At 37.1% G+C, this 27920-nt stretch overlaps 1 protein-coding gene and 1 pseudogene across 1 annotated transcript in view; both read right to left on the bottom strand.

The window, feature by feature from the left end:
• Nucleotides 1-27920, bottom strand: part of LOC125813113 (mitochondrial outer membrane protein porin of 36 kDa) — a 244050-nt gene that overhangs the window by 86743 nt on the left and 129387 nt on the right. The gene's annotated exons all lie outside the window — the stretch shown is intronic.
• On the bottom strand, nt 39-9803 carry LOC125813118 (flavonoid 3'-monooxygenase CYP75B137-like; annotated as a pseudogene).

Raw genomic sequence — 27920 nt, 5'->3', positions numbered from 1 at the left:
ACCCATTTCCATAATTCATCATATAAAATACTAAATCGTCATATAGAACACGACTCATACAGTGTTGGATTAGACAATCTTGGAATAGGTATAGCCACTAGAGGCATTTTCTTCTTCAAAGCATTGCCAAACTTCTCTGTAAGGTCTAATGTCTCTCCTTCGAGCAATTTCCAATCGAAAGAATGAATGAGCAAAGCCAATGAATACATGAACATCCTCTCTGCCATGGCAATCCCCGCACATATTCTTCTGCCAGAACCAAATGGGAAATAGTTCAAATCATTTCCACTATAATCCCATTATTGTCCAAAAATCTCTCTGGACGGAACTCTATTGGATTTTTCCAAATAGAAGCATCTCTCTATATAGCCCAAACGTTTATGAAAACACAAGATCCTTTAGGAACAACGTATCCTCCCACAGTACATGTTTCACTAGGACAATGTGGCGCCAATAGTGGAATAGCTGGATGTATGCGCAACACTTCTTTCATCACCGCATAGAGATATGGTAATTGCTGAATATGAGACTCTTCCACAATATTATCTTTTCCCACCACTATATCTAGTTCTAGTTGTAGTTTCCTCAGGACATCAGGTTTGTGCATAATTTCAGCAATGACAAACTCAACTGTGCTGGCGGTTGAGCCAGTTCCACCGACAATCATATCCTGTCCATAGTATTTGTGAAGTTATTATCATGTACATCAACTTTTTAATTGTAGAACATACCATAAGTAAGGCTTTGAGTCCAGTTCAAGGTTCAGTCTTTTTGGTTCATTTGGAAAAAACAAATTTCATAAAATGCAAAATTGATAAACATACCATAAGTAAGGCTTTGAGTTCAATCATGGTCAGAGGCATTTTAGCATCTGCTTCATCTTTCAACTTGAGCAAAACTTGCAAAACGTCTTTGCTTTCTTGGCCAACACCATTTCTATCCAATTTTTGTCTTTGATCAATCATGTTATCAAATATCTTATCAAATCTCTTTACCAACACCTTCATCTTCTTTACAACACCCTGGAAATCAAAGCAAGCCAAGCCCGGGTAAAAATCGGAAATATTAGGAATACTAACCAGCTCAGCCATCTCAGTCACAACATGCCTAAACTCAGCTCCAACACTAGCTCTTTCTTCACCCTTCACTGTGCCACCCCATAACATGCTTGTAATCACATTAAGCACATTTAAGAAATTCTGTTCACCAACGTTCACGGGTAAACCCTTCTGACTATACAAGTAATTGATCGATTGTCTAAGCTCCCTTCTCCTTAGTGAATAAGCAGAATCTAAAGCAGAACAATTAAGCATATCGCGAACACAAACCTTCCTCAACATTCTCCATTTCGGTGTATAAGGATTCCAAAGTATGTCATTGCCACCATATGAATTTTCTCTTCCAGCAGCGGGGACATCTTTGTTAGCAAAAATGATATCTTTATCCTTAAGAACCTCGCGAGCTAATGCATGCGAAGTAATAATAATCCCAAGTTTTTTACCAAGCCAGAGTCTACAAATGGGGCCATATAAGTTTGGGAAAGAGATGCAAAATAGGTGTGAAGTTCAGGATCGAGCGTATGTAGATTGCCTATCAAGGGCAAAGCTTTAGGCCCCGGTGGCAATCCCTTGTTTGCGTAACTAATGAAACACCAAACGAACCATAGTAAAAATAAAGAACCAAGAAAACACGAGAAAAATACACTTTTTTTGCTCAATATTGAGTTCTTGAAGACGCCATGTGAAAGAATCAAAAAGGGGTTTGAAGAATTTGAGAGCCATCTCAAGTTTTTGCACTGCTAAAAATATTTTTTTTGTTAAAAGAATAAGATAATTTAGATGAATATAAAAAGAGCAGTACGATGAAAACGAAGCAGAGTCACCTCTTGAATCTCGTGATGTTAATTGAAATGGAGAAAGTAAGTTTGTTTGGTAGTATAAGAAATGTGGAAAAGAAAAAAATTTGTTTGGCATGTTGTTCATCATTCAATTTTCACCAAAAAAAATTGTTTCTTTCATTGGATTCATCTTCATCTTCTTTACTGACCAAGAAAACCCAATAGTTAACACCATATATATATATGTAAAACATAATTTTACCTTATTTGTGTAGTATAATATTGATAAGAATCGGGTTACTTGAATAAATAAGAAAAATATTGTAGAGGCGAAATTATAAAGATTAAAAACAGAAATTGAAAGATATGTGAAATTTGAGAATAAAATTTCAAATTTCAAGAGAAATGCTAAGAATTATAATTGATCTTAGGGTGTGTTTGGTATGAAGGAAAATGTTTCCTTGGAAAACAAGTGAATTTCTAACTTATTTTCTCATGTTTGGTTGGTGAGTAAAAAATATTTTTTAATGTTTGGTTGGTGAATGAAGAATATTTTCCATAAAATATCTTTTATTTTTGGTTTGAAACTAGAAAATACTCGTTAGGAAAATAATTTCTGATCAGAAAATCAATCACAATAATTGAACTAAGACCCAACCTTGACATCCAAACTAGGACAAGACCCTGATAAACGTAAAAATGATTTTTAAAAAAAATTGAAATACTTTTCAATTTTTTATATGATAGGGGGGGGGGTCAAGGTATGGGGTGGAGTAAAAAATAAAATTTTAAAAATTTGAAATATTTTTCCAATTTTTTTTTATGGGGTATGGGAGGAGGGTAAGGGTGGTAGGGGTTTGGTGAGGTAAAAAAAATCTTAAAATTTGAAATATTTTTCAAAAATATTTTTTAAATTTTTTATTGTTTGTTTGTTTGTTTAGGGCAGGGGGTTGGGTTTAGTGATAGGGGTCAAAATATATTTGAAATTCAAAAATAAGAAAATTTTAATTTTTTTTTTGGATGGGGAGGGTCGGGTATGGGGTACGGTAAGAAAACAAATATTGAAGGATGAAATAAAGTTTGGAAAATGTTTTTCTTAAGTTTTGAAGAGAAATCATTTTTCTTAAATTTGAGGAAAATGAGTTGATTTAGAAAACATTTTCCAAAAAACATACAAGCCAACCAAACATAGAAAAATTAAAAAGCATTTTCCTTCGTACCAAACACACCCACAATCCAATGAATTTGTAGCTAGGGAATCCACTCCTAGATATTGAAATAAGCATGAAATCTGTTGAATATCTATGGGTACACGGTATCATTTCTGATGAACTGTTTGATATGCATAAATAAAGATGGAAGATGTAGCTATAGACATTACACCTCTGTTGTCAAATATTCAAAAATCAAAATTCTAAAATCATTTGTGGAGTTAAAAAATGTTAGAGTTTTTTTTCTGATTTTCTTACCTTATTTGAAGTTTATTTTTTATAAAAAGAAAAAATAAAATATTACCATAAATATTTTTACTTTTCATGAAAGGAAAATATATTTTTCTTCCATAATTGGTTTATTCTTTCCTTAGAGGAAAAAGTTGGAGATCTATAAATTGAAAATCCATATTCTCATAACAACGAACACAATATAATCCACAATGTATAGAAAGTCTTGTTTATGGAGAGATTTTATCCTAAACATATTTATGTTTTTTTAAATATTATATTAGTGTTATAATATGTAGGTCGCTTGACCAAACTATATTAATAATATGTTTTAGTATACTTTTATTTGCCGTCTGATTTATGAGTCCGGAGCCTAAAGGGCAAAAAAAATTGACAAAAATTTCAAAAGGGCACATCAATTTTTTTTTTAACCAAAAGGGCAAAATCACTACTGATGTAGCGATTTTGTTTGACGCCGTTAACAGATCAAAATCAATGTCCTGTCAACAATTTTGTCCAACTTTTTTTTTTTAAAAGAAAATCCCATGCAGCATTTTTGCGATTTTTTTCAGCAGCGTTTTTATAAGAACAAATTATTTTTTTCGGAAATCGCTGCCTAGGCAGAAATTTCCGTTAATGTTTTTTTTTTCTTAAATCGTTGTTGTTGCAGCGTTATTATAAATTTTGTGGAATATTTTATTTTTTTTTGGAAATCCTGTCTTGACAGCAATTTTGGTGGAACTATTAGGCAGAGATTTTGATAGAATTTTTTTTTCTTTGAAATTTCTATCAACTAGTCAACATCAAAAAAAAAAAATTAAGAAAATTGCTGCCTGTGTAGCATTTTTACGATTTTTTTTTAAAAAAAATAAATTAAAATTTCTGCAATGACAGCGTTTTTATAAAAATAAGTTTATTTAATTTTTTTGGAAATCGAGATTCTCCTCTTTATTTTCAACATTTGTTGGAAGTTTTTTTTCCTTTAAGTTATGTCAAATTAATACTTTTTAAGTTATGTCAAATCAATTATATATTTATAATATAAATGTAGTGTACTTACAAAATATTAAATTACCTTTTTACTTTTTAACTCACTTGAAAAATTAGTTTAATCAATATATTTATAATTCAACAAGACAGATTAAATCCATGTCAACAAGTATTTAAAAATGATATATTATAATATTAAAAAGAAATCAAAAGAAAAAAATATTCTACCAAAATCGCTGCCTTGGCAGCGATTTTTTTTTTTTTAAAAAAAAAGTTCCACCAAAATCACTGTATTTCTAAAAATAAAAATAAAAATTTTCACAAAATTTATAATAACGCTTGCAGCAGCGATTTAAAAAAACAATTTTTTTTCTTATAAAAACGCTGCCATAGCAGCGATTTTAATTTTTTTTTTTAAAAAAAAATTGCAAAAATGCTACGCGCGTAGCGATTTTCTGAAAAAAAAAAAAGGTTGTCAATTTTGCCCTTTAAGCTCCGAACTCTCTTATTTAGCAACCATATGATATATAAATGTAAGCTTCCGCATAACGCCCTAATCACTTTCGAAGTAAACAAGTGGTATCAGAGCACATGGTTCAATGGTTCAACAGGATTGAAGAAAGATTTAAGTGATTTTATATCGATTTGCAACAAATTTGATGATAATGAAGATTTTTGTCAAGCTACATGTGGAGAAGTAGTTTCAACCAATTTTCAACATTCATGTTAATGTAATTTTTAAAAATAAAAATGAAATATTTTAAAACCATTTTTAACGCATATATTTTAAACCTTATTTTTAACAATGAAAAGCAACAGTGATGAAGACTGTGAAAAACAAAGATTATCATGCATGTGAAGAAGGTTGATCAAATTTTGTAAAGAAAACCCAACCAAAAGGGGAGATATGTTAGGGTTTTTCCCTGATTTTTTTACCTTATTTGAAGTTTATTTTTTCCTAAAATAAAAAATAAAACATTAATATAAATGTTTTACTTTTTATGAAAGAAAAATATATTTTTCTTCTATATTTGGTTTATTCTTTCCTTAGAGGAAAAGTTTGGAGATCTATAAATTGAAGATCCCTATTCTCATAACAACGAACACAATAGAATCCACAATGTAGTCGTTTAGAAAGTCTTGTTTATGGGGAGATTTTCACCTAAATATATTTATGTTTTTTTGTTCAATATTATATTAGTTATCTAATATGTAGGTCGCTTGATCAAACTATATTAATAATATGTTTTAGTATACTTTTATTTGTCGTCTGATTTATCAATCATATGATATGCAATTGTAAATTTCCACATGATGCCCTAATCACTTTGTGTGTGTGTGTGTGTTTGCTAAACATTGAGTTCTTGAAGGGGCCATGTGAAAGAATCAAAAAGGGGTTTGAAGAATTTGAGAGACATTTGAAGCTTTTGCACAGTTGGAAGGTTTTTTTTTTTCATTTTGCTAAAAGAATGAGGTAACTTAGATGAATATAAAAAAACAGTACAATGAAAACGAAGCAGAGCCACCTTCAGAATCTCGTGATGTTAATTAAAACGGAGAAAGTAGTTTGCTTGGTGTCGGGTTCCAGCCCCATTTTATTAAAGTCTCACTTTGGTACAACTACATACCAACTAAATCTTACCAAGATAACTATGTAGTTGCAAAGTTTGAAACTTTAGTATTTTCATGATGTCATTGGTGACATCATTAGTTGTAAATGTCTTCAATAAAAGGAGTTCATTAGCTCATTTATAATATACACCAAGATAGAGAAAAAAAATAAAAATTTGCGAGCAAAGTGAGATATTTCATAGACTATACAAGAAAAATAATTTGTGAAGAAAAAAATGGAGTGTGAGCGATATTTTAGTAAGGTGGAAATCAAAAGAGTGTTATTCCTTTTAAGTGTAGTAGTCACTTTGAGTATTGTATTCGTGATTAAACAGTGTAAAAATCTTTGCTATAGTGATATCAGTAGCCCCTTTTGGCCCGTGGTTTTTCCCTTATTTAAAAGGGTTTTCACGTAAAATTCTTGGTGTCATTATTTTTCCATTTTAGTTTCATTATTTTGACCATAGATATTTTTGTGTTTGTCCGTGTTTTTCCAACAAACTAGTATCAGAGCCAATGTTTTATTTGAGTATGCTCTAAATAAGTCATTATTAAAATCAATTCACCAAAATAATACAATTTTTTTAAATTTTACAAAACTAATATAAACGTATTTCTGAGTAATGTTTTAGGTTATATTTTATTCAAAATAATTCGATGGCATAAAGTAAAAAATCTGACGGAGTAAATGTTGACACCCAATTTTGACCCTCCACAATATAAATTAATCATTTCGAGCTTCTCCAATTTCAAACGATTTAAAATTATTAGTTTTATAAAAAATTTAAAAATAAAATAATAATGAAAATAAATAAATAAAAATAATAATATAGTTTGCAAGATTTTTAAATAGTTTGTCACTTTTCATAAATCTTAGATGATATATATGTTTTACATAATTATATATAATTAGTATATTTTATGATTATTCGAAAATCGTCTCAAAAAATATTTTGTATTTTAAATATTAGGGATGGTTATAATTTTGAATTAATGAGTTTTTATGAAATTCTAAATACTTCCAAGCTATGTTTAAAGTAATTTTATATATATATATATATTTTTTATTATTTTTTTTTTTTAATAAATATGTATATCTTAGCAAATCACGTTATTTTATAAATATTTGAAAAATCATCATAAAAGATTTTACATCGTAGTTAAATACTCTATTAATTTACTTTAAGTTATAGTTATAATTTCTAGCTAATTGGTTTTGTAATTGAATTAGTTAGTTTATAATTAAATTAATTATTTTATTTCATTAAAATTGAGAAGCTCGATAGTCTAATTATATTAATTCGTTTTATTACTAGTTGAAGGCCAATTTTGGGCAGCCCATTTCCAATTCAAAAAATAAATAAATAAAAATAAAAAATAAAAAAACCAACCCAATTCCCTCAGCAAGCAACTACGTACAGCAACAATACAATACCAATATAATTCCAACAAACTCATTCTTGATTCTTCTAACAATAATAATAATAATAATAATAATAATAACAATTAAAAAAAGGAGGCCAGCCGTAATAACAACAGCAATACATACAATTCAAAATATTCATACATGCAATACAGCAAACAAACCAAACCGACCCCACCTGTGTTCTCCTTCTTCTTCAGCAAAGACCAAAACGTCAAAGCAGCAGTAGCTGTGTATAGCAGCAACGTAGCTCACAGCAGCAGCAACACACGCAACGCCAGACGACCCATACGTTATTTCTTCTCCTTCACGCGTCAAAATAGACGGAAAGCTGTTAATGTCTTCATCAACAGTGCAGCAGAACCTGCAATTACTTCCTGCAGCAGCTGCAAAAAATCACCCTTGACTCGCGTGAATGGGCGCCACGTCGAGCACAAGGGCGGTGGGTTCGATCTAAGCCGTCCACATTGATTTTTTCATCCGGATTTCGTGGAATTTGGGGTGAAATCTCGTTCAAATCCAACTGCCCCCTATTCTGGAATTTTGAATTTCGAAACCGAAAGAGAATTCCATTTTTTTTTACCTTTGTTCCAATCCGATTTTCATCCTGGGAACTCCCCTATAAATACCCATCCTCTTTACTGTTAAAAGGGTGGGGGGAAAAATTTTAACCAAGGAAAAGAGAATAGCTTAAGTGAAATAGCTAGATTACATACAGAATATACCACAAGGAGTCAGAGTAAGCAATCGGTTTCGGTGTTCAAGTTCGATACTTTGCTCGGATTTCTTGATCGCTGCTCGAATTTGAGTCTTTGTGTGGTGGAGCTCGTCTCCCTTCTTGTTCCCGTTTCCTGTTCGCTGCCCATAACGAGGTAAATCACATGTAACTCCCTTATTCAGTTCGTTCCTTATAAATTTTAGACCATGAGTTGTGCTTTGATCCGTGCCAAAATACTCTCGCGTGATATGTTAAAGATTAAGTTGCCTTATTAAATTATCATTATTATTATTATTATTTAATTTTCTTTTCTGAAATGAGTAGCGCAGGTTCTATTCTTAAGATGATTTAGTACATATTTTGAATTGTTCTACGTTTGTAGTCGTCTGAATTGGTGGTCACGGTGCTTGCCTCGAGCTTTAGCTTGTGTTATTGGTTAGTCATGTTGTTGTTCTGTTCTCTTTTGATGAAATAGGATCCATGCTTATTGTTAATGTATTTTGAAGATGCAAATAAAGTTGTACAGTGGTATTTAGCTACCTTCAAATATGAATTAGTAGATTTTCAAGTAATAGTTTTGAATAGGATCAGGTAGTCGAGTTTAGTTCATACTCATTTTACATCCATTTTAGTGTTAATATTCATGTCACATTTGTTGGGTTTGTTTGAAAAGCGTCAAGCAGTCCATTATTGGTGCATTCCCCCATATGTCTCGTGTTGTTAGATGTCATCCAGGTCTAGTTTGAACGTGTTGTTTGTTTCTGTTGTTTGGCTCTAAATGGTATACAATCTTGATCTTGTTTAGCTCGACGTGCCTTAAATAAGTTCGTGTAATTTATTTATTTTTATTTTTTATTTTTTTTTCGGTTACGAGTTGGCATAAAAATGTGTCATGGTCTGCATTTGTTCATTCATTTTATGTGTTTACCTCTTTGGGATAAATAAATCTGTCCTCTTTGCTATTTGAGATCTCCGTGAGCCTCATGTCTATTTTTAACAAATTTCGATAAGTTGGGAGTACATAAAAATTGTGAACGTGCATCCATACTTTTGCTTTTATTCTTCTTCAATTTCAGCATGTCTCAATAATTGCTAAGGATGCTATGTTTTTATTTGCTTCGGTGATCACTGGTCCCTTTCCTTTTTCTACATAGTTTGATCTGGTGTTGTAAAGGTTAAGATCAGTAATAAGAAAGCTGTCCGGATAATGTCGGTATTGGCTAAAGCCCTTGTGCAAAATTTGAGCCATTTCTTATTGTTATATTTGTTAAGAAAGCTCACCTATGTAAATATAATATTCATTTATTTTTTGACCAAGTCCTACCTGCCATACTTGATTATAATAGTGTTTTAAGAGTCCAAACAAATGACTTGAATGTTTCTTTCCTCATACTTAAGCTACCGATTGTAGGCTTAGCTATAACAATTCTTGTGCTTTTTTTTTGAAATAAATATCCAATAGTCACATTTAGCAGATGGCATATTTGTTCACTATCTCTTTTATATTACATCTAATTAAATTTCTTTCTTCTCTGTTTTAAACCTTCTAGTAGTGATTTTAATAACAAGTCTTCATTAAATTTCCTTTAAGTTATTGTTTGATTGTTGCGTTATTAATGATGAGTGTCTAGAGTTATTTTACTTATTTATTTACTTTATTTTTTATCATTTCATTTCCTTCCCAAAAAATGCTAATCTTGTTACTTGTTTATCGTTTTGCATGAAATCTGCCTCCAAATCCTCGTGTACTCCTTCCTCCTCCTGCATTTTTGGGAGAGCCATAAAGGCTCAAATTCATTTTATTTTGAGTCAACCGGCCATTGAAAATCGACGTGCATGTCCCGGAGTTGAAAAAATGCAAAAGCGGAGGAGAATTGAAAAAATTGGGCCAAAAGGCCCACTCTTTATTCAAATTTGTATTTTGTAATTTTGGGCCTAAGCCTTCGTCATTTTATTTATTAATTATTTTGTTAGAATTTAGGACAAGTACGAAGGTGGCAAGAATTGGGCCTTTGGCCCAAAACGAGATTAGGCCCAAGTACTGGCCCAGGCGGACAGAAAACCAGACTTGGGCCCCAAATTTCTCTCTATACTTTATTACTTCATATGTGGTTATTTGTCAATATGTGTTATTAGTTTTAAGGTCACCACAATTTAATTCCCCGAAAGATAGCCATTCTGAACTAATTTTCTAAAAATTTGACTAAATACGCCCGCTTCCTATAATATTAAAACATAACCTATTAAAATGTTTAACTTAGATAGTATCCCAATATTCCCCCTTTCCCCTTTTGAAATAAGTTTCAACTGTAAAATAGCCTAATTTTGCAATTCGATCTAAGTTAAGTCATTTTAGCCAAATAAATTAGTTGTCGGATAACCGCATTAGCGGATATTCTAGGTGCCTTAAAAACCTTCCTAGAATATTAATAGGAACCTCGAACCCCCTTTATAGTTTTCAATAGATTTACTGTTTTAATCTTTTGAAAACAATAGTTTTTTCTTGATTTTTCTTAAAAATTAAGTGGCGACTCTTAAACCAGTCCAAATATATCTTTTAAATAAAACAGAATGGCGACTCTGCTGGGGACTTGAATGGTTCTAACCTTAAGATTAATTTATTTGGCTATGTGTTTTAAACTGTCTATTTGTTTTATTTCTCAGTTATATTGAATAGTGGCATTCATGGCACCCGATTCTGCCAAACGGCAAATAGATTGCATTAGGAAAAAAGGCGGTTACGTGGCTTACCACGGCTGTCCTTCAGAAAAAACACAAGTTGAATTTTTGGAAGTGATAAACGAATAGTTGGCTTGTGGTCATCCAACGTCGTTTATTAGACTTCACCCCGTTGTTTGTCCGACTCGGGTAACCGTCATTTCTCAACCAAATTCTAGTCAACCTAGAGTAGAGCGAAGCCAAATCCAAATCTAAGCATTAGCCTAAGACGGCTTAATACCCAAGGCGTATTAAGTACATTAGTAAAACCACCAAAAATCATGTCCAAGGTCCACGACCTAACGACATATCATATTGTTTGACATTTGAAAGATGTATGTGTAGAACCTGATTGTTGCCTATTTGGGGGGAGGGAATCTTAACCGTGCTTTATTTTGTAGGTATGGATCGATTTCCAAATTCGACATGGTAGTGAAGCCCCGGTTCTGCTCAAAATGTGGTACAATGACCTCAATACGTTTCACAAAAGAGACCTCAACAAATATGTAGGGGCCTTAACAGAACTCATTAACATGGTTGGTTGGCCCGAGCTGATTGAAGTCCTCACAGGCTATTGGGACAACGAAAAAATGGTGTTCCGATTTGGAACCATGGAGATCACCCCAAGAATTGAGGAAATTCGGGACGGAATAGACACAGTCGGTACAGGACTTGAAAGAAGAGTGAGAAAGCAGGAAAACATCTTAATCCCTAACAAGCCTACTCTAGAGGATATCATAAATTGGCTTGGATTAAGAAAAGATTACGCCCACTGGGCAGAAGGTCCTAACATTTCTTTTATGGATCTCTATGCTAGGTTGGGAATGCAAGCTTTTATGCGAATTACAACCAAGAGTTCAGGGTACCTTCAAAGAATGGGAGAGATCAGACCTTTGACATTTACCATCGCACTATTGGCACCATGGTTTTCCCACACGGCCCGAGCCTCAGTATCAACACCGAGTGATAATGCTTGCGCAGACTTTGTTCCACGGGCATCTGAACCAAGGGCAAGTAAAGTATTATCCTATCGCACCTATCATCCTTTCTGACATGTACCGTGCTTTGGGGAAATGCAAGGAAGGGCATCGTTACTTTCAGGGTTGCAACCTTCTTCTCAATGGTGGATAATGAGTCACTTGGTGAAGAGACACGGAACTCAAGAACTTATACCCTCGATGAGCATAACGCTCTTAAAAGTTTGAATGACATGTTGTTCTGGGCAGACTTAGAAAAAAGAAGAACCAGAGAAAGATGGGCTCAAATTTTTTCTGAGTTGAGAGAAGAAAACATCCAGTGGATGTTCGACCGTTTCATCTCAAAAGATGCCATAGTACGGGGCGACAGACAACTTGTGCTTCCTCTGCCAGGTATTCGAGGTATTCGCCCATATGCACCCATCCGGGTCTTGAGACAGTTTGGAAGAAGACAAACTACACCTCCAGAAGCATACTACCGCATCTATGTGTTCGACATCGGGGATGATAGAGTGCCTGAGGCTTCAGAGATGCTGAGAGAATGGAAAAGAGCAGTGCGAATGAAAGACGACACCATTGCCGCGGACCGATTTAATGCGGGGTACGATGAAACTTACAAAGCTTGGTTGAAGCGCAATATACAGGGTATCTCCTTCTCAGTTCCGAACATTTACCGCAGTGTAGAGGACAAAGAGTCTAAAGCTTTGATAGAACTAAGAGAGGTAAAAAGAGAAGCCCAGGAAATGCACGAGGAATTTCTCCGAAAGCAAGAAAGGATAAGTACGCCCTCGAGAGCGTAACTCAAGAATTAGAAAGCTTGAGAAGTGATTTGAGAGAGCTTAACTTGTGGATTGGAGATAAGAAAAGCGAAATGTGTCTCGAAGACTGGGAAGAGAAAGGTCGCCGGAGCGAAGGATACTTGCTAATGATTCAATACAGGCTTCAGCATCTCATGGCACAAAACAAGAGGAGCAGATCAGAGGCTAGGCCATCGGGAGCGTCTTAGCGGATTTCGCCCCTGCGTGGGTTTTTCTATATGTACTTATTGTTACTTGCCCCTGCGTGGCTTGCCTTTCTTGTATTTTGGTACTCTTTTCAAATGACCCCTGCGTGGGCCTTTCCTTTGTGATTTTTTTTATTCCCTACTTCCCTTGCTTATTTTCGCTTCTTGAACATCATTTTATATGCGAAATTTACTTGGGGTAACAAAATGGTTCAATTCTACACATACATCTTTCAAATACGCTAGGCCTACCCTTGGCATAAAAGGGCCCCCTACTTGTTTAGGACGCGCGATATATGTCTATGTGTTTAACTGTTTACGTGATATTGTTGCTTTGAATGAGGACATTTTAGCCTACTCTTTTCAAAATTTTCCGAAAATCTCTACAATACCAAATACAAGTCACTACCAAATGTCCGACCAAAATTCCATGAGTCTTGAGTTTCTCAGCCAAAAATAAAATTTAAACTACCAAATCCTAAAATATTACTCTATCATCTCAAAAAGGTGACATTGCTGCTAAGATGGAAAAAGGCAATGGTATTGACATAGAGCTAACCGAGGAGGATTTGAGGATGAAATTACAGCGGCTCAGACAAGAGATCCAAGAAACCAGAAAAAGGAGAATAGAAGTGGAGTTTGCCACCGCAATCGCACGAGCAGCAAATGCGGCACTAGACGCGGAATTGGCAACAAAGATGACAAAATGTGCTGTTATAGATGAAGAGACAGCTGTTGTGCGGAAGAAACGTGATGCCCTCAAAGATATAATCGTGATGCTTCAGAAACCACGTGGAAATCACTCTTTCTTCAGCCAAGAGGCCACCAACAATGATCCTAAAGGCGCTATACCGGAATGAGAAAAACACCCTCGAAGCATATGAGTTTACCCCCCGTGACTAAAGCGATAATCAGAAAAAGAATGGCCTGAGTGGAGGCACATTTTATCTTTAGGAGCTTTATTGTCTGCTTTTCACTTTCCTTGTAATCTTCAAGAAATGAATGAAATTTCCTTTTGTAATTCGAACTACGTAGGGCCTGAATTCTCCTTGGGAGATACGTAGGCAGCCTTGCAAGGCCCGGCCCCTATCTTTTAAAAATTTTCTTTTCCCCTTCATTCTACAAGGAAACATTGAGTTCAGATCAACGAATGCCCAGAGATGCAGCAAGAAGACCTTAGCTCAACGCAATTTAACCTTTCTGAGTCACCAACCTCAACATAAAAATGAGCAAATTCCTGCTTGTTCAAAAGTCAGTCCCCATTATTCGTGGGTTAGCATGTTCTCAAACAAAGCAACTTTTATGTGTTTATCTGCCTTCTATGTGATATTTTGCATTATTTGTGTTGAATCAAAACTAACAGATTTGCCTTTGAGGTGTTTTTTCAACAGGTAGTTAGAACTGGTCTGTGTCGATAAACTGGCTGATCATCCTTATTTCACTAGATCTAAAGGTCCTACAGATTCCTTCCCCAATCAAAGTTCACAAAAGGGAAAAGCGCAATGGGTGATAACAACGAAGAAACCAACCTTACTGATGTCGTGGTGGCTCAGCCCACCCTTGCTGATCAGAACGAACTGATCTTGCAGTTGATGCAACAAATTGCTGAGATGAGGGTCGAGATGCAGAGGAAAAACGATTTGCCTCCTCCGATTTTTGCTGTCAACGCTCAACCAGACGGAAGACCTCCAGCTCAAATTCCCCATCCTAACGTGGAACAAGCTCAGAACCCGCCTTTAAGCCCTGCTCGTAATCCCTCCATCATTGACCTTACCACCCAAAACCCCCACTACATCTCAACCTCTTATCAAACACCACCCCCTCCTCAAAATACCAACCTCCAACGCCACTTCCTCCCCCAATGCAAACCACCAAATTGGCCTACCCCCTCAATGCCAAAACGTAATAACCCACACACTTCCCTCTTTCACCAAAACCAATATACCAGCCCCCAAACTTTTCCCCAAAACTATCACGCCCTTAAATGCCAGAGTCCCTCTATTGCTCCACCACTACCACAAAAGCCACTTTCCAAATACCGGTCCCCAATGAGCATGACACCCATGGTTCGGAGCTCGACCACTATGAGGAGAGGGAGAGAGAGTGGAGGTCAAAGGAAGAGACCACCAAGATAGATATGAAGGAAGAAATCAGAAAAGCCATGAAGGAGTTGAACTACATTCCCGAGGTTGCCGGGTTGAGTTACGAAGACCTGTGCATTCATCCGAATTTGGACCTCCCTGAAGGGTTCAAGGTGCCAAAATTTGACATCTTCGGAGGAACAGGGAATCCCTTAGCACACCTAAGGGCCTACTGTGACCAACTTGTGGGAGTTGGAAGAGACGAAGCTTTGTTAATGCGGCTTTTTAGCCGAAGTCTGAGCGGAGAAGCTTTAGAATGGTTTACGTCTCATGAAACGAGACAGTGGTCTAGCTGGAATGCTCTGGCTAAGGACTTCATTGAACGATTCGCCTACAATGTGGAGATCGTTCCTGATCGTTACTCCTTGGAAAGATGAAGCAGAAGCCGACTGAAAGCTATAGAGAATTCGCATATAGATGGCGAAAGGAGGCAGCTAGAGTTAGACCTCCTATGTCAGAAAAGGAAATTGTCGAAGTGTTTGTGCGGGTGCAAGAGCCCGAATATTATGACAGAATCATGTTGCTCGTGGGAGCAAAATTTGCTGAGATAGTCAAGGTAGGTGAGACTATCGAAGATGGATTGAGAACCGGGAAGATTGCCCGTGTTGCTGCCTCGCCCGGATCTTCTGGTTTGTTGAAGAAAAAAAGAGAGGATGTGTCCTCTATCTCTTATGAGGGGAAGAAGACCCTAAGGAAATCCTCATCATACCAAGGTCGTTCTCGACCTTCACAGAGTTCGTACCCGGCTTATTATACACAGACTGATTACCAAAATAATCACCCCCCAGTTATCAAAATACCCCTCCTCCCATTTACCAAACTCCCCCTACCATTTACCAAACTCCCCCTCCGACTTACCAAACTCCACCTCATCACTATCGGACGTCGCCCCCAACTGTGCCAATGTTCAGACAAATTACCAAACTCCTCCTCCGACGTACCAAACCCCAGCTCCACTTTACCAAAATACCCCCTCGAACTACCAAGCTCCACAACCAAATTATCAAACCAACTCATATCCCAGATATCAACCCCCCCGTCCGAATGCTCCAAATTATCGCCAAATGCCTCCCCCTCAACAAGGCAATTACGATCCCACCCGTCCCAGATTTGAGAAGAAGCCTGCTAGAATTTTCACTCCGCTTATTGAAAGCCGAACAAAGCTGTTCGAGCGATTAACTGCTGCAGGATATATTCATCCAGTGGGGCCCAAGCCGGTGGACACTAGTTCAAAGTTTTACAGACCTGATCAGAGGTGCGCATATCACTCTAACAATGTTGGTCATGATACCGAGGACTGTATCAACCTGAAGCATAAGATCCAAGACCTGATTGACCAGAACGTGGTCTCTCTTCAGACAGTCGCGCCCAATGTCAATAGCAATCCTTTGCCAAACCATGGAGGCGCTACTATCAATATGATAGAGACATATGATGACTGGTGCGCGACGAAGGCAATAGTTCCGATTGCTCCTGATGAACTGGAAAGGGCTGTAGCTTCGTTGAGCATTAGAGAGAAGAAAGAGTTTGTGATTCTGACACCCGAAAAGGCTGTTGCCTTGGTGCCACGAGAAACTCTTGCCCGACCAAAGTTTGTGATTAAACAGCTGTTACCCAGGGTATGACCAGATCCGGCAGGTGCTACACACCGAAGAGTTGGCTCAAGGAGGGCAGAAGAAGGACCAGCAAAAAGGCCGATTAGTGAAGCCGAAGCTGAAGAGTTCTGGAGAAAAATGCAACCGAAAGATTATTCGATTGTGAAGCATCTAGAGAAGACGCCAGCTCAAATTTCTGTGTGGGCTTTATTGATGAGTTCGCAGTTGCATAGACAGGCTTTGATGAGAGCTTTGGATGACACATATGTGCCTGTGGGTACGAATAGCGACAATCTAGCGGCTATGATAAACCAAGTTGTTCGAGGGCACCGAATTAGTTTCTGTGACGAAGAGCTGCCCTTCGAAGGCAGGATGCACAACAAGGCTCTGCACGTCACTTGTAAGTGTCGAGACAAGATAATAAATCGTATCTTGGTCGATGACGGGTCCGGTCTTAATATTTGCCCACTTTCGACTCTGAGGCAGCTGAAATTTGACTTGGGAAAGCTTCACCAGAACCAAGTCAATGTGAGGCTTTTGATGGAGTGCAAAGAGATACATTGGGTGCGGTAAACTTGGATATTCAGGTGGGTCCTGCAGAATTTAATGTGGAGTTTCCAGGTGTTGGATATCAACACTAGTTAAACCTACTTCTGGGAAGACCGTTTATCCATATGGCCGGGGCTGTGCCGTCTACCCTTCACCAACTGTAAAATTTGTTTGGAAGGACCAGGAATTGGTCATTTATGGTGAAGGGAGCCACCCAATGGGTGTGCACCAATCGTTGATGATGTCTCTCGAGGTTGCGACTTTTACACGGTGGAGCTGGTAAATGCCACCGATGATGACTTGGCTCCACAGCCTCCTATGCCTGCCGTGTACAAAATGATTGCTACTGTCATGCTCCAGAATGGTTTCGAACCAGGTTTCGGGTTGGGGAAACATTTCCAAGGAATTGTCGAGCCTATCCAAATCCCCGCCAAAGGAGCGAAGTTTGGTTTGGGGTATGTCCCACAGACTGATGAAGCAGAGATGAAGAACAAGAGTGTGATCAAGCATTGCCAGGCCAATTCCCATCTGTACCAGTCATTCCCGGTGCGAGGATATGTCAATAATGTGGTCTCGGGGAAGGAATCTGTGGCCTTTTTGAGGAGATTGATGCGGTCATTGAGGAAGAGGTTGGGACATCAGGCATCCGTGATGCAGAGCCTGAGAAGCGCTTGCAGAACTGGACCTCCACACCACTCCTGATTTCCCGCACATCTGGGTAGAAAAGACATGTGTCTTTGTTTGTTTTAAAATCGGTGGTAGTTCGGAAGAGGCCCGAGACCCACCATTTATGCAGTTTATTTGTTTGAAGTTTTTATTTTAAATTCCCTTGTGATGTTTAAAAAAGCAATGGCCCTCGGTCATGGCTAAAGTTTGTGCTTGTCTTTTCGCAATTTAAATGAAAGCCTCTTTTATAAAATATTTGTCACTTATCTGTTTATATTTTATTTTCCTAACTTTGTTTATTTATGATTTCAGTAATATTAATTTAAAACCTGCCAATGTCATGTAGTGTCATGAACCGAGTGAACAAAATGAGGCATGTGATGATGAATGTGAGGAATATGAAGAAGAGAATGAGGTTCCCGAACATGTTGCTGAAGAGTTTCGACAATTCGAGAATCAACACAAGCCGAATTTAGAGGAAACCGAGAGTGTGAATCTCGAAGATGAGGAATGTGTTAAAGAAGTAAGAATCAGTGTCCATCTTACTGAAGCTCAAAGAAGAGACCTAGTCCGTTTGCTCAGAGAGTATATTGATGTGTTTGCCTGGTCTTATAGAGATATGCCAGGATTGAGTACGAATATGGTGTCCCACAAGTTGCCAATCAATCCAGATTTCAGTCCAGTAAAACAAAAGACTCTGAAGTTTAAGCCTGAGTTGAGTTTAAAGATCAAAGAGGAGATTACAAAGCAGATCGAGTCCCAAGTAGTGGAAGTGACGCAGTACCCGACTTGGTTAGCTAATGTTGTTCCGGTTGCCAAGAAAGACGGAAAAATCAGAATTTGTGTTGACTACAGAGATCTCAACAAAGCTAGCCCAAAAGATAATTTTCCATTGCCAAACATTCACATCCTCATTGATAACTGTGCTAAGCATGAGATGCAGTCATTTGTGGATTGTTATGCGGGTTACCACCAGATCTTGATGGACGAAGAAGATGCAGAAAAGACAGCTTTCATCACGCCTTGGGGTGTATATCATTATCGGGTGATGCCGTTTGGTCTCAAAAATGCCGGTGCTACTTACATGAGGGCTATGACGACCATTTTTCACGATATGATTCACAAAGAGATCGAGGTGTATGTAGATGATGTCATAATCAAGTCCCGCGAGAGTTCGGATCACTTGACTCACTTGAGGAAATTCTTTGATCGTCTACGCCGATATAATTTGAAGTTAAATCCCGCCAAATGTGCTTTTGGAGTGCCAGCTGGCAAGTTGTTGGGATTTATAGTCAGCCGAAGGGGCATTGAGCTTGACCCTTCTAAGATCAAGGCGATCCAAGAATTACCTCCTCTAAAGACAAAGAAGGAGGTGATGAGTTTTCTAGGAAGGTTGAACTACATCAGCCGATTCATAGCTCAATCCACCGTGGTGTGTGAGCCCATTTTTAAGCTATTGAAAAAAGATGCCTCAACCAAGTGGACCGGAGAATGTCAAACTGCTTTTGATGCCATCAAGAACTATTTGTCCAATCCACCGGTGTTGGTCCCTCCACGAGAAGGGAGTCCATTATTGCTATATTTGTCGGTCTCGGATAATGCATTGGGATGCGTGCTTGGTCAACATGATGAGACTGGGAAGAAAGAGCGAGCCATTTATTACTTGAGCAAAAAGTTCACTCCATATGAGGCTCGTTACACTCTTTTGGAGAGAACATGTTATGCTTTGACTTGGATCGCTCAAAAGTTGAGACATTATTTGTCCTCTTATACCACATACCTTATTTCCAGGATGGACCCGTTGAAGTATATTTTCCAGAAAGCAATGCCGACAGGAAAGTTGGCTAAATGGCAAATGCTTTTGAGTGAGTTTGACATTGTGTATGTAACTCAAAAGGCAATAAAAGCACAAGCCTTAGCTGATCATCTTGCGGAGAATCCAGTTGATGAGGAGTATGAGCCGCTCAAGACTTATTTTCCCGACGAGGAAGTTTCATTTGTGGGTGAAGATATTTCTGAAGCATATCCTGGTTGGAGAGTATTTTTGATGGAGCGGCAAATCATCAGGGGAAAGGTATCGGAGCAGTCTTAGTGTCAGAATCCGGTCAGCATTATCCTATGGCGGCTAAACTCCGATTTAATTGCACAAACAACATGGCTGAGTATGAAGCTTGCATCCTCGGTTAAAGATGGCAATCGACATGAACGTTCATGAGCTTCTAGTTATTGGAGACTCAGACTTACTGATTCATCAAGTTCAAGGAGAATGGGCCGTGAAGAATCCAAAAATCACACCGTATGTGCAGTACATACAGAAGTTGTGCAAGAGATTTCGCAAGATTGAGTTCAGACATACTCCCAGAGCACAAAATGAGTTGGCCGATGCTCTTGCCACCATTGCCTCGATGATCAAACATCCAGATACAAGTTATATTGATCCAGTAGATATAGAGGTAAAAGAACAGCATGTTCGTTGTTCACATGTTGAAGCGGAACCAGATGGTTTGCCTTGGTATTTTGACATCAAAAATACTTAGAAGATGGGACTTATCCTGAGAATGCAACGTTCAACCAGAAGAAATCGATACGCCGTATGGCCCTCAATTTCTTTGCAAGTGGGGAAATCCTTTACATGAGGACTCCAGATTTAGGTCTTCTCAGATGCGTTAATGCTAATGAAGCTGCAAAGCTTCTGGAACAGATACATGCCGGAGTTTGTGGTACTCACATGAATGGGCTCACTTTGGCCAGGAAGATCCTTCGCGCTGGTTATTTTTGGATGACTATGGAACATGACTGTTGCAAGTTTGTGCAAAAGTGTCATAAATGTCAAGTGCATGGAGATTTGATTCGGGTGCCTCCTCATGAACTCAATGCTATGAGTTCACCTTGGCCGTTTGTAGCTTGGGGCATGGACGTCATTGGTCCAATAGAGCCAGCCGCCTCTAATGGACACAGATTCATTTTGGTTGCGATTGACTACTTCACCAAATGGGTGGAAGCAGCTTCGTACAAGTCGGTAACCAAGAAAGTTGTAGCTGATTTTGTTCGCAACAACCTGATATGTAGGTTTGGAGTACCAGAATCCATCATTACTGATAACGGAGCGAATCTTAACAGTCACTTGATGAGAGAGATATGTGAACAATTCAAGATTACTCACCGAAATTCCACTGCCTATCGTCCCCAAATGAACGGAGCCGTAGAAGCCGCCAACAAGAACATAAAGAAGATTTTGAGGAAGATGATTGAAAATCGCAGAGGTTGGCATGAGATGTTGCCATATGCTTTGTTGGGTTACAGAACGACTGTCAGAACATCAGTCGGAGCAACTCCATATTTGTTGGTATATGGGACAGAAGCAGTTATACCTGCCGAAGTTGAAATACCTTCATTGAGAATCATCCAAGAAGCTGAATTAAGTGATGTTGAATGGGTTCGCAAGAGGATTGACCAGCTAACATTGATCGACGAGAAGAGAATGGTTGCCGTTTGTCATGGTCAACTGTATCGGCAGAGAATGACTCGTGCTTTTCACAAGAAAGTAAGATCCAGGACATTTGAAGTTGGTCAGTTAGTTCTTAAGCGCATTTTCCCTCACCAGGATAAATATAAAGGGAAATTTGCACCAAATTGGCAAGGACCCTACATGGTTCGGAAAGTGTTATCTGGAGGTGCCTTGATCCTGTCGGAGATGGACGGCACCGAATGGCCGAAACCAATCAACTCAGATGCTGTCAAGAGATATTATGTGTGAAGTTCAGTTTGTATTTTCTATCATTTCCTTGTAATCGTTCTATTTGCCTGTAATCGCTTTGTTTAGAATTATTTCCCTTTTGTATTTGAACTACGTTCGACCTGAATTCTCGAGAATGAGATACGTAGGCGGCCTATGTCGGCCTCGGTCGGCTCTTGGCTTAAATTTTCTTATTTTTGTTAATCCTCGAGGGGGAACTACGTTCGACCTGATTCCTGCCTCAATGGGATACGTAGGCGCCACAAGGGCTCGGTCATACCTCCCGTAAGATTTCTATTTCTCTTTACAATAGAAACTGGGATAGAATTTTGAGAGGGACTCAAAATTTCTCAAGAAGAAGATCTCTCCGACAAAATCAAGACTGAAGTTACTTTGAGATTTGCAACTGGGACAGAATTTTTGAGAAGATCTCAAAAATTTCGTGTTTGCTCACCAACGGTTAAAGATAAGCCAAGACAGTTAACTGGGACAAAAATTTTGAGATGGCCCCAAATTTTAGCAAGGATTAGCGAGAGCATTTTTGAATACATCCCAACGAGTGATCAGACAGATCTCAAAACACCAACTCCGAATGACGTCCATTAAACTTGACGTGACATGACACTTGACAGTGACTTTTTCCAAACATTACTTTTGAAAATCTATTTTCCTTAAAAACTTTTCCTTCATGTTTTGATCATTTTGCATAAAAATATTTTGTCTTATCTATCGAGAAACGGGAGATCGGAGAAATCAACCGGAGATGGCAAGACAAGGAGCAGACAACCAAAGAGATCGACACAGATCAGTTCATTTTGTAAAAAACTAACAATTTTTCTGTGGATGCAGGTCTATAGGTTTGCCTCAAGATCGGCATATTCTTCCATCCAATGAATACAGAGAAGTCAAAAGGGCGAAGAGCACCCCAAATTGACAACTTTTCCGCGAATACAAGAAATATCTTATGCTTCTTATACCAGGAATTGGGAATATGCGTAGCATTACTTTATTCAAATTCTCAGCAAAGCAAGGTTCATAACGAACATGTAACTATGTTCAGATATGGGACAAATGAAAACCACGAAGAGAGCAATATTATTATTTTCCAGCAACTAAAGATATTTGGAAGACGTTTATCTGCACTATATTGTCAGATATGATAATATTCTTACCCTGAAGGTTATTTTTATTGTATTGTCGAATGAGACGATACCACTACCCGGAGAATCACTTATATCGTATTGTCAAATGAGATGATACCACTACTCCGAGGGTCATTTTTATTTATATTGTTGATTGAGACGATACCACTACCCGGAGAGTCATTTATATCGTATTGTCAAATGAGATGATACCACTACTCCGAGGATTATTTTTATTTATATTGTCGATTGAGACGATACCGCCATCCAAAAATACCCCAAAAGATCACCTATATTGCTTGGTGAAGCTTTATCTTCGTTCGGTACCAGGGACGGCGTCATCAAAAGAAATCATGCATTGCAAGAGAAAAAAGTCATGCATCGCGGAGAAATCATGCATTGCCAGAGAAGATTCATGCATTGCAAGAGAAAGAAGTCATGCATCGCGGAGAAATCATGCATTGCCAGAGAAGATTCATGCATTGCGGGGGAAATGTCATGCATTGCAAGAGAAGATTCATATATTGCGAGGGAAAAATGTCATGCATTGCGGGAAAAATGCCATGCATCACGAGAGAAAAGTCATGCATCGCGAAAAAGATTCATGCATTGCAAGGCAAGATTCATGCATCGCGAGAAAAAGATTCATGCATAGCAAGAGAATGGGTCACGCATAGCAAGAGAAATAGTTATGCACCACAAGAGAAATATTTACCTATCACAAGAAAATCAACATCATTTGCATCATTTTTCTTTGCAAAAACGACATCAAGAGAATCATCAACAACGATATCCAGAGAATTGTCAACACATTACATTCACATATTTTATTACTTCGTCATCAAAAGAAGAGTACATTGAAGATTATATTGCAAATACAAAATACGAGCTTTATTTGCTTTACGTCAGAATAGAGGAAGCTGACGTCAAATGTCCAAGGAGAACAATTAAGTGTCAACACGGTAAAAGACACTGTCTCCCATTTGAATTGCATTTTTATGCTAATGAATTTTTATCTCAGTCTTTGTCGAGAACATCCGAAAGGATGAATTCTCCAAAAACAAACCACAGGTGTGGACGACATCAAAAAGGATGCAGCACAACGTGGAACTTTTTCTTAGCAGCGAACTGGGACATAGTCTAAAGAGGGGTGTCAAACTCTTAGGACGCGAGCTGAGGAGCGACTTCCACCACAATCAAACCACACCCCTATCAGAAGGCATGTGGGTTTTCTCTAGGTTTCCTAGTTTCAGTTTCGCATCCAGAAATTTTGGTCTCCACCAGAGGCAACTTTCCAATCCGAGTGACAATGCACCAAGAGCTTTGAAAATTATGTCCGTGTAAGTTCTTAATTATGGGTGTGAAGTGCACCACATTCATGACTAAGAGGTTGCAAGCCTCTTTTTCATACTCGACTCACTTTGTCGCTTTTCCGGAACCGAAGGTGATCTAGCATAATAGATTTCCTTTTCAATCGATCGAGTCGAACTATAAGCAGCCTGATTCTCTAAGTTGAGGGATATGTAGGCGGGATCAGTGTTGAAAACTCGGTTGTATTCCAACATTCACTCTCAAACCTTATTCCTGAGCATTCTGGTCTCTTCATAATCCGATATCGGGGTGACTTTGAAATTCTTTCAAATTGGGCGTTAAATCGAGCATATCGAACTACAAGTGACCTAAATTCTCATATAGTCTGAGATATGTAGGAAACTCACTTTTGGGGTCCCGCCATAATTAAAAAATCCATGTCAAAAACTCTTTTCTGAAAGGTGAAGACGTGGTCGGTCAAAATTGGATTTGTCAATTTCATTTTCCTTGAATTTCTTGCATTCATCCGAGTAAAATGAGGGACAGTTGTTGACACCCAATTTTGACCCTCCACAATATAAATTAATCATTTCGAGCTTCTCCAATTTCAAACGATTTAAAATTATTAGTTTTATAAAAAATTTAAAAATAAAATAATAATGAAAATAAATAATAAAAATAATAATATAGTTTGCAAGATTTTTAAATAGTTTGTCACTTTTCATAAATCTTAGATGATATATATGTTTTACATAATTATATATAATTAGTATATTTTATGATTATTCGAAAATCGTCTCAAAAAATATTTTGTATTTTAAATATTAGGGATGGTTATAATTTTGAATTAATGAGTTTTTATGAAATTCTAAATACTTCCAAGCTATGTTTAAAGTAATTTTATATATATATATATATATATATTTATTTTTTTTTTTTTTTTTTTAATAAATATGTATATCTTAGCAAATCACGTTATTTTATAAATATTTGAAAAATCATCATAAAAGATTTTACATCGTAGTTAAATACTCTATTAATTTACTTTAAGTTATAGTTATAATTTCTAGCTAATTGGTTTTGTAATTGAATTAGTTAGTTTATAATTAAATTAATTATTTTATTTCATTAAGATTGAGAAGCTCGATAGTCTAATTATATTAATTCGTTTTATTACTAGTTGAAGGCCAATTTTGGGCAGCCCATTTCCAATTCAAAAAATAAATAAATAAAAATAAAAAATAAAAAAACCAACTCAATTCCCTCAGCAAGCAACTACGTACAGCAACAATACAATACCAATATAATTCCAACAAACCCATTCTTGATTCTTCTAACAATAATAATAATAATAATAATAATAATAATAACAATTAAAAAAAGGGGGCCAGCCGTAATAACAACAGCAATACATACAATTCAAAATATTCATACATGCAATACAGCAAACAAACCAAACCGACCCCACCTGTGTTCTCCTTCTTCTTCAGCAAAGACCAAAACGTCAAAGCAGCAGTAGCTGTGTATAGCAGCAACGTAGCTCACAGCAGCAGCAACACACGCAACGCCAGACGACCCATACGTTATTTCTTCTCCTTCACGCGTCAAAATAGACGGAAAGCTGTTAATGTCTTCATCAACAGTGCAGCAGAACCTGCAATTACTTCCTGCAGCAGCTGCAAAAAATCACCCTTGACTCGCGTGAATGGGCGCCACGTCGAGCACAAGGGCGGTGGGTTCGATCTAAGCCGTCCACATTGATTTTTTCATCCGGATTTCGTGGAATTTGGGGTGAAATCTCGTTCAAATCCAACTGCCCCCTATTCTGGAATTTTGAATTTCGAAACCGAAAGAGAATTCCATTTTTTTTTACCTTTGTTCCAATCCGATTTTCATCCTGGGAACTCCCCTATAAATACCCATCCTCTTTACTGTTAAAAGGGTGGGGGGAAAAATTTTAACCAAGGAAAAGAGAATAGCTTAAGTGAAATAGCTAGATTACATACAGAATATACCACAAGGAGTCAGAGTAAGCAATCGGTTTCGGTGTTCAAGTTCGATACTTTGCTCGAATTTCTTGATCGCTGCTCGAATTTGAGTCTTTGTGTGGTGGAGCTCGTCTCCCTTCTTGTTCCCGTTTCCTGTTCGCTGCCCATAACGAGGTAAATCACATGTAACTCCCTTATTCAGTTCGTTCCTTATAAATTTTAGACCATGAGTTGTGCTTTGATCCGTGCCAAAATACTCTCGCGTGATATGTTAAAGATTAAGTTGCCTTATTAAATTATCATTATTATTATTATTATTTAATTTTCTTTTCTGAAATGAGTAGCGCAGGTTCTATTCTTAAGATGATTTAGTACATATTTTGAATTGTTCTACGTTTGTTGTCGTCTGAATTGGTGGTCACGGTGCTTGCCTCGAGCTTTAGCTTGTGTTATTGGTTAGTCATGTTGTTGTTCTGTTCTCTTTTGATGAAATAGGATCCATGCTTATTGTTAATGTATTTTGAAGATGCAAATAAAGTTGTACAGTGGTATTTAGCTACCTTCAAATATGAATTAGTAGATTTTCAAGTAATAGTTTTGAATAGGATCAGGTAGTCGAGTTTAGTTCATACTCATTTTACATCCATTTTAGTGTTAATATTCATGTCACATTTGTTGGGTTTGTTTGAAAAGCGTCAAGCAGTCCATTATTGGTGCATTCCCCCATATGTCTCGTGTTGTTAGATGTCATCCAGGTCTAGTTTGAACGTGTTGTTTGTTTCTGTTGTTTGGCTCTAAATGGTATACAATCTTGATCTTGTTTAGCTCGACGTGCCTTAAATAAGTTCGTGTAATTTATTTATTTTTATTTTTTATTTTTTTTTCGGTTACGAGTTGGCATAAAAATGTGTCATGGTCTGCATTTGTTCATTCATTTTATGTGTTTACCTCTTTGGGATAAATAAATCTGTCCTCTTTGCTATTTGAGATCTCCGTGAGCCTCATGTCTATTTTTAACAAATTTCGATAAGTTGGGAGTACATAAAAATTGTGAACGTGCATCCATACTTTTGCTTTTATTCTTCTTCAATTTCAGCATGTCTCAATAATTGCTAAGGATGCTATGTTTTTATTTGCTTCGGTGATCACTGGTCCCTTTCCTTTTTCTACATAGTTTGATCTGGTGTTGTAAAGGTTAAGATCAGTAATAAGAAAGCTGTCCGGATAATGTCGGTATTGGCTAAAGCCCTTGTGCAAAATTTGAGCCATTTCTTATTGTTATATTTGTTAAGAAAGCTCACCTATGTAAATATAATATTCATTTATTTTTTGACCAAGTCCTACCTGCCATACTTGATTATAATAGTGTTTTAAGAGTCCAAACAAATGACTTGAATGTTTCTTTCCTCATACTTAAGCTACCGATTGTAGGCTTAGCTATAACAATTCTTGTGCTTTTTTTTTGAAATAAATATCCAATAGTCACATTTAGCAGATGGCATATTTGTTCACTATCTCTTTTATATTACATCTAATTAAATTTCTTTCTTCTCTGTTTTAAACCTTCTAGTAGTGATTTTAATAACAAGTCTTCATTAAATTTCCTTTAAGTTATTGTTTGATTGTTGCGTTATTAATGATGAGTGTCTAGAGTTATTTTACTTATTTATTTACTTTATTTTTTATCATTTCATTTCCTTCCCAAAAAATGCTAATCTTGTTACTTGTTTATCGTTTTGCATGAAATCTGCCTCCAAATCCTCGTGTACTCCTTCCTCCTCCTGCATTTTTGGGAGAGCCATAAAGGCTCAAATTCATTTTATTTTGAGTCAACCGGCCATTGAAAATCGACGTGCATGTCCCGGAGTTGAAAAAATGCAAAAGCGGAGGAGAATTGAAAAAATTGGGCCAAAAGGCCCACTCTTTATTCAAATTTGTATTTTGTAATTTTGGGCCTAAGCCTTCGTCATTTTATTTATTAATTATTTTGTTAGAATTTAGGACAAGTACGAAGGTGGCAAGAATTGGGCCTTTGGCCCAAAACGAGATTAGGCCCAAGTACTGGCCCAGGCG

Source organism: Solanum verrucosum, unplaced genomic scaffold (assembly GCF_900185275.1).
Source record: "Solanum verrucosum unplaced genomic scaffold, falcon-dt-bn FXZP01000746.1, whole genome shotgun sequence".
In the NCBI taxonomy this organism is placed as follows: domain Eukaryota; kingdom Viridiplantae; phylum Streptophyta; class Magnoliopsida; order Solanales; family Solanaceae; genus Solanum; species Solanum verrucosum.
Note: the sequence above shows the minus strand (reverse complement) of the source record. Positions and strands in the feature narration are given on the sequence as shown.